This window comes from Akebia trifoliata, chromosome 5 (genome assembly GCF_017979445.1).
Source record: "Akebia trifoliata isolate Shusen 1 chromosome 5, ASM1797944v1, whole genome shotgun sequence".
NCBI lineage: Eukaryota > Viridiplantae > Streptophyta > Magnoliopsida > Ranunculales > Lardizabalaceae > Akebia > Akebia trifoliata.
This window is the reverse complement of record NC_141379.1, coordinates 21606862-21615544: the sequence shown is the minus strand read 5'-3', so window position 1 is coordinate 21615544 and position 8683 is coordinate 21606862.

The window sequence follows — 8683 nt, the reverse complement described above, 5'->3', positions numbered from 1 at the left end:
ATAAAGAAAAAAGCTTACCTTCGATCTGCATAAGTGATATTCCCTCAGATCTGGTGAAAATGGCTTCTTGTACCGTATTCCTTACTTCGTTCTATCTCCAGATCTGATTTCTGATCTACAAGGTAAGGTATCTCCTTCTTGGATTTGGGTGCTTCGAATTTTTTGTGGATTTTTTGGATGTTTTTGAGAGGTTTTTGAGTATTTTTTAGGCTAAAATCATAGCAGGGGTGTTAGGTAAGGAGTTGAGGCTCCAAAATTAGGGTTTTGGAGAGATTGTGGAGGTTCTTCACTTACTTTTCCTAGGATTTTTTCTTTGATACGAAAATAGGGTGTGGAGGCTCCTATATATAAAGTTTTTAGAAGCATTAGGGTTTGATTAGGATTTCTTTTTAGGGTTTCAATTAGGGTTTAGACTTTGGTCTCATGAGATGGACTTAGTCTTTAGGGTTTTGACTTTAGTCTTATGAGATTGACTTGATTAGATTAGGATTTTGATTTAGGATTTTGACTTTATTCTTATGAGATTGACTTGATTAATTTAGATTAGGGTTTTGACTTTAGTCTTATGAGATTGACTTTAATACTTGACTTTAGTCTTACTTAATTGACTTTAATTTTGACTTTGGTCTTATTTGATTGACTTTAATATCTTGACTTTAGTCTTGCTTGATTAATTTTAAATTTTTGGAGAACCCCGCTCTATTATATCTATGATTCTTTTGACCCTCAAATGGAGGGGTCCTTAAAGAAATATCTTGCGAACCATCAACAATTTTTTTTAAAAGTCTGATTGATCAATTTTTTAGTTAAATTTTATAATTAATTTTATTAATATTTCACTTTACATTATTTAATGATTTATTTATTAATTTCAAAAATTTTAATTATTAAAATTGTGAAATTACCATTTTGCCCTTGGAGAGGATTTTTTACGTTTTAAGTCATTTTTCAATGTTCCAGGATGTTTTAGAATCGGTTTTTCGTAAGGAATTCAATAGGAATGTTGGTTTTTGTCATTTATGAAAATTTTTGTGTGAAATGGTCATGAATTTTATGAGGGGTATTTTCATAATTTTGTCGAATTTTGTGAAAATTGGCGAAATGATTTATTTGGTTTCGATTTGTTGTTTTGTGTATTTGAACGGATTTTTCTAAGCGTAATGTAAGCTCTAAGGTTATTTTCATGTTAGAGGTACTTTGTAAATTTGGTCATTTTTAGTGATTTTTATCGTGAAACTTCTTTTTGGTTTGCAGGATGATGATTTCTATGTTTCTGGGGTAGTATTTTCCTAGCGTAGCGTGATTTCTAAGTTTTGTCAGTTCGAGATACCTCATCCGGATTTCTGAAACATATTTGGTAACAAAATAAAGCATTGGAATAGACATCCATCATTGGGAACCTTTGCGATCGGGTTGACGACTTGATTAATCAGGCGGATGCAAAAATGGGGTGTCTACAGATGCCCCTCTTTGGCAGAGGGTTGAAGCAAACTAGATAGCAAATCTATTTTGGTAGATAGTACGATATCCGAATGCCAAAGCTAGTGACAGTTCATTTTGCAGCCTGATTTAGCAATTCGTCGGGGTATTCGGATCCTTGAGCGTAAAACTCTCCCCGAATTAGAAAAATGTCAGGTCCTTGAGCGCGAGCTCTCACTGGCAATGTCAGATCCTTGAATTTTAAAAAATTCTCCTTGACTGATGTAACAACTATGCAGTGTGTGGACTCAAAATCTGAGATAGATTTCAAAGAGTTTGAGTTGGAAATGAGTCAAATCTGAGCATGAAGTGAATATAAACTGAACATAATTCCAAGAAAACCCTTGGCGGCATCTGAGCATAATTCCGAGAAAACCCTCGGCGGTAACTGAGCATAGTTCCGAGAAAACCCTCGGCGGCATCTGAGCATAATTCCAAGAAAACCCTTAGCGGCATCTGAGCATAGTTCCGAGAAAACCCTCGGCGGCATCTGAGCATAATTCCAAGAAAACCCTTGGCGGCATCTGAGCATAATTCCAAGAAAACCCTTAGCGGCATCTGAGCATAATTCCAAGAAAAATCCTTGGCGGCATCTGAGCATAATTCCAAGAAAACCCTTGGCGGCATCTGGCTGAATAAAACTGAGAATGAAGGAATAAATCTAGGAAAGAAATGATTGAAAACGAATCTGGAAAAGAGTGATTGAATCTAGGAATGAATAGATTTTGGACAGAATGGATGCCTTATCTCCTATGTGAGATTCAGAATGCATTTGTTTGAACCTCAAGGTTTTATCAAAAAAGTTTTGTAAATTTAAAACCTGAGTTTGAACCTCAAGAGTTTTTTCGAAAAATTGCTATCAAAAGGGTAACCTTAAGTTTGGAGTTTTCATTATCTTTTAGGATTAACATTGCTCAAAAACAAAATGTCCCTAGTTGACAATAAACATGGCATAAATAATTTAACACATCATTAAAAAATGCCCCGGGTATAAGGGGGAAAATTACATATTGAGAGGAAAAAGAAAAAATGCCCCTTTTATGAAGGTTTGAAATATTTGATTATCACAAGCGCAATAAAGATCCAACTTTTAATTTTGATTAATTTTATTGAAGATTTTGAGTCAGGCTCAAGAGAACAAAAATATTTCCTTTTGAGACTCATCATAGAATTCACCCTTCTCTCCATTGGTTCACTTGGGGAAGTAAGAATTTTCAGATCGATCGTAGACAAGATACTTGTGGCTTCTGAATCTATGCCTGGTTTAAGCTGAGTATTGAACTTGATTATTCGGACTTCTGATGTTTCAGCTCAAACTGCTCTCAGCTTGGGATTTTCTTCTATTTTTTTTATTGCTCTAACTTTTACCTAAATCGTCTTTCCAGGTTTTCAATCTATCGAGCTTGCTCTAACTTTTGCCTAGATCGCCTTTTCAGGTTTTCAATCTAGTGAGCTTTTTCTTTTTTCTTGGCTCTGATTGTTGCCAAAGTTGTCCTTTCAGATTTTCAACTTTGCGAGCTTGCCTTAATTTTTGCCTAAGTCGCCCTTTTCGGGTTTTCAACTTAACAGGCTTCATCATTTTTTTTTATCTTTTCCTTCTCCTCTGACCTTCTAGAATTACTGTCTGATCATGTTCTATTACACTCCTTGACCTTTTCACATGGTACTTAGGAGGACTTTTATAGGTAGGCTTGGGACTAGGCATAAAATGAAAGGGATTTTGAGGTTCAAAAACCCAAATGCCCCTTATGTGGCATTTCATTTAAAATTTTTTCTTGAATTTTCTTCCCCAATCTTTTGAATTTTTTCTTTTTAGATTTTTTCTTCATTGGGGAATCTATTTTTTTATTTTGGTGTGGTAGGGCCTGAAGTAACTTCTCAGGTTGCCTGCGTACCCCAAATTTTTGGGATCAGACCAAAACGTAGTTCAGATCTTCCCTTTCCTAGGTTAGGTGATCAGGCTAAGAAATAAAGGGCACAATTTTTCTCTTTTTGAACAGGCTGCAAAGGGGCTGAGAAAGTAGATAAAGAATTAGGTAATAGGAAAATTGATTCGGCCAAAAATGGCCTCCTTAAATGTAGTACCGTTTGATTTGGTCAAGGTTGGTTGGTTCTGGTAATTCGATTCCATCATGATCTTGAAGCCTGACAGCTTTTCCTGGTAATATCTCCTTGATGATGTACGGACCTCCCCAATTTGGTTTGAACTTCCCTCTAGGGTCGAAGATAGGTGCCCGATTCTCTTTGAGTACTAAATCCCTGACTTGTAAGTGACGAACCTTGATCTTTTTATCAAATGCACGGGCAACTCTTCTTTGCTAATCTTGCACGTGATACAAAGCTCTCAATCGTTTTTCTTCAATCAAATATAATTCTTCATACCGCTGGCGAACCCAATCTGTTTCTGACAACTGACTTTCCAACAAGACCCTCAGAGATGGAATTTCCATTTCAATTGGCAAGACTGCTTCCATGCTATACACTAAGGAGTAGGGAGTAGCTCCAGTAGAGGATCAAATTGAAGTTCGATATGCCCATAGTGCAAATGGCAGTTTTTCAGACCAATCTCGATGTGATTGACGCATTTTCCTTATTGGAGTAGGGAGTAGCTCCATTAGTCTGAGGGCGGTAAGAAGAGGATTTGTGGTGTGAGATTTTGAACTTTGAACACAAAGTAATAACTTCCGCTTTGAAATGTGAGCCGTTATCAGAAATCAGTTCCGAAGGTACCCCGTACCGACTGATGATATTCGTTTGGATAAATTTTGCAACTCGAGATGCAGTTAGGACAGCATAAGAGGCAGCTTCGACTCACTTAGTAAAATAATCGATAGCAACAAAATGTATTCATGCCCATTTGATACTTTAGGCGATATTTTACAACTAATGTCAATTCCCCAAACTGAGAATGGCCATGATGAAATCAAACCAACTAATCGAGAAGGTGGCACATGTATGAGATTTGCATGTATTTGGCATTTGTGGCAGGTCTTGACCATGTCATGACAATCTATTTCCATCGTAGGCCAGTAGTACCCTTGTCTCATAATTTTCTTAGCTAACATTTTCCCACTCATGTGAGGGCCGCATTCTCCTGAATGTAGTTCAACCATTATCTGTTCAGCTTGATTTTCATCGACGTATGACAAATGAATCCCATCATAAGATCTTTTGTATAAACTTCCTGCACACAGGATGAATTGAGATGCTAATCTTAAAAGGGTTTGTCGTTCCTTCCTCGATGCTTCTTCTGGAAATTCTTGTTTTTCCAACACCTTTTTAATATCTGTGTACCACGGCTTTCCATCGGGTAGTCGAGTAGCAATATTGATCTGACAACAATATGCAAGTTTGTCTTTGACTTCAACAGTGATCGGCCTCAATTCCATGCCAATGGGTAAATGGATCATTGAAGATAGAGTGGCTAACGAGTCAGCAAATCTATTATCTTCCCTTGACACGTGTTGGAACAGAATAGCTTCAAACTTACTCATTAAGTTTAACAAATACTCATGATAAGGCTTCAGCTTTTCGTCTCTAGTCTTCCATTCTTCCAATGACTGGTGTATGACCAAGGCTGAATCCCCAAAGACTTCGATTTCTGTAATGCCCAGATTCAACGCAGCTTCAAGTCCAGCGATGCATGCCTCATATTCGGCTGTGTTATTGATGTTAGAGAAGGCTAACTTAATAGCGATCGGAATGTGGCATCCTTTCGAAGAAAACAGGACTACCCCTATTCCATACCCATTCTGATTGGCGGCTCTATCGAAATACAACTACCATGTTTGGTTCTGAGGCTCTTCTTCAACATGTAAGATGTTCTCATTTGGGAACTAATCAATAGGCCTTATTCCTTCTACTACTGGGTGATCTGCTAAGTATTCTGCCACAGCTCTCCCTGTCAGTGCCGATTTCTCGAAAAGATACTTGAGAGGATCCATCCGAGATAACAAGATAATTGAGTGAGATAGTATATAGTCGAAGTCTTTGAGTAGTCCATACTAGTGCCAAAAAAGTTTTTTCCAAGGCTGAATACTTTCGTTCATACTCTAACATCTTCTTACTGATGTAGTAGATAGCCATTTCTTTGCGAGTATCTTTGTCATACTGTGCCAGCATGCATCCCATAGCTTCTTCTGTGACTGACAGATAAAGAAAAAGTGGTTCACCCGGTGTGGGTGGAATCAAAATAGGTGGGTTCAAGAGATACTCCTTGACTTGGTCGAAGGCCTTTTGACATTGCTCATTCCAAACTGTTGGTTCATTCTTCTTGAGAAGCTTGAAAATAGGTTCGCAGACGTTGGTGAGTTAAGCGATGAATCTGCTGACATACTAGATTCTGCCTAAAAAACCTTGAATTTGCTTTTCGACTTCCGGCGGTGAATTTTTTCTTGGATAGCTTTAATATTCACAGGGTCTATTTCGATCCCTCTTTGACTGACCACAAATCCTAACAATTTTCCAGAAGTTAGTCCTAACACACATTTCTGCGGGTTGAGGCGGAGTTTATACTTTTGAATCCTCGTGAGAAATTTTTCTAAAGCAGCAACATGCCCCAGTCGTTCTTTGGACTTGACTATCATATCGTCTACATAGACTTCAACTTCCTTGTGTATCATGTCATGTAGTAGAGTCGTGGCTGCTCTTTGATAAGTAGCTCCGGCATTCTTCAGACCAAAAGGCATAACCTTGTAGCAAAAGGTTCCCCACTGTGTGATAAATGACGTCTTTTGCATATCTCGAGGATCCATTTTTATCTAATTGTACCCCGAAAAACCATCCATGAAGGACAATAAAGCGTGCCTTGTTGTACTATCTACTAGAACGTCTATATGTGGTAAAGGAAAACTATCCTTTGGGCTTGCTTTGTTTAGATCTCTAAAGTCCACACACATCCTGACTTTTCCATCCTTCTTCGGCACCGGGACGACATTGGCAATCCACTCAGGGTATTCTACTACTTCCAAGAATCTAGCGTTAATCTGCTTCGTAACTTCTTCTTTTATTTTCAGAGTCCATTCCGGTTTCATACGTCGAAGTTTCTGTTTAATGGGTCGAACATCTGGATATAACGGAATCCGATGTTGAACAATGTCTGTGCTTATTCCCGGCATATCCTCATAAGACCGCGCGAACACGTCTTTGAACTTTCTGAGCAACTCTACTATCCTTTTGCGTTCATCGGGGAATAATGTGATCCCAATCCGAATCTCTTGAGGATTTTCTTTTGTTCCGAGATTGATAACCTCTACTTCCTCCATTGGAGGTTGAGCCCGACGTTCATTTTCTTTTTCAAGTAATTTGATTATTTCAGGGGGAGGTTCTTCATCAGAAGATTCTCCCTCTGAAGTCAGATTATTAGTTAAATTATTATTGCGCTCGGGGTAATGAAGAATTTCTTTCATTTCATTAAAAGAAGATGGGGTAACAGGACTCATTGCCAACTTCACAGACTCACTTAACTTAGCAGCAATAGTGGACTTACTTGACTCAACAGAAACAAATGACTCATCTGGCATGTCAGACTGAACAGGACTAAGGGGACTGACAGACCCAGTCTTGACATGCAATACAGGACTAATTACATGATAGCTAGAGAGACACCCTATAGCGGGTTTGATTGCAGACTGAGGATTTGGGATCCCCTTCTCAGTTGACAACACCAAGACACTGTGATCTTCAATGAATAACTGGTCGATGTTGAGGGAGTCTAGATTGAACTACCAGTCTTCAATTTTCTTCTCTTCAGCCTCTATGCTTGCTTCCTCTTCAAGCCAATCCATACCAAAGAAGATCTCAAACCCCGGTAGACGAGTACCTGTGATGTGGTCAATGAATGGCTCGGGGAACCCACAGTAACGGAAATCTTCTCTTTCCTTCACGAAATAGCCATTAAGGGTCTTACGATAAGACTTCATTTTGATGAGATCGTGGTGCGTCTTTGCCTTTTCCCAATTGCCTTGTGTCGCTTTATCTTCCAGTATTGGGCCCAATCTTCATTAGTAGGCTTATATCCTAGTCCAAGTGTGCCGATGACCTCTTTAATCACTGGTGCCTCTTTAATACCTTGCTGCTTGCGACCTAAGCCCATGCCAGGGAAAAATCTCATTTTCTTGAATATATTGGCCATGTTGCAGTTAGAAGTATTTTCCATTACAAAATATTCTTTCATGGCTGGATCCCATTGGACTGAGCATATCTTTTCAAACTCGAACCCACTGAGCTCTACTCCCTGTTATTCTGGCTGAATCTCAAGCAATGGCTCATCCTTAACTTCAGTACTTTTTATAATCCCTACAATTTCAGCATCTTCATGGAGAGTGATCACTAGCCCATCTCTGATAAACTTGACCTTCTGGTGCAGCGTGGAAGGTATGGCTTTGATGTGATATAGCCATGGTCTTCCTAATAACAGATTAAAAGAGGACTGGATGACTATGACTAGAAATTCTGTCAGAAATTCAGCTATGCCCGTGGACAATCGAAGGTGCAGAATTCCTAGTACGTCCCTTTTAGTGTTATCATAGGCCCTAACCCCTTGATTAGTGGGCTTGAGATCTTCAGTTTTAAACCCAAGGCAAGTGGCGGTCTTCAAAGGGCAAACATTCAATGCACTCCCATTATCGATCAATACCAGAGGTACCCTCTGTAGACACCCGAATTTGAGTGGGCCCTCGACGCAGAATACCCAAAAAAATCGAAAAATTGGAATGGGCCACCCAAGCCCAAACCTAAAAAAACCCAATACATTTTCCATTAATAAATGTCCGAGGCCGCTCACGTGGCCCATGGGTCCGCACACCTCACCACTCTCCCACCCTCCTAAATTCAACCCAATACTATTCTACCTAAATCCAATCCATCCCAAAACCCAATCCATTATAAATCCAATCCATCCCAAAACCCAATCCATCATAAACCCAATTCAACTTAAACCCAATCCAACCTAAACCCACCAACCCAAAGCCCAACTCATAACCTAAGCCCAATTCAATATCCAAACCCAATCCAACCTATCAATCTCATCAAACCAATCATCCACTCAATACAAAAAAATGACACATGTCATCACACCCTTCCACTTCCCTCATCTAATCAACCAACTCCATCACTTCCCTCCAAAAATCAACTCAACCCATAACCCTACCCTAACCTAACCTCTCATCATCAACTACCAACATCACAACCCATAACCCTACCC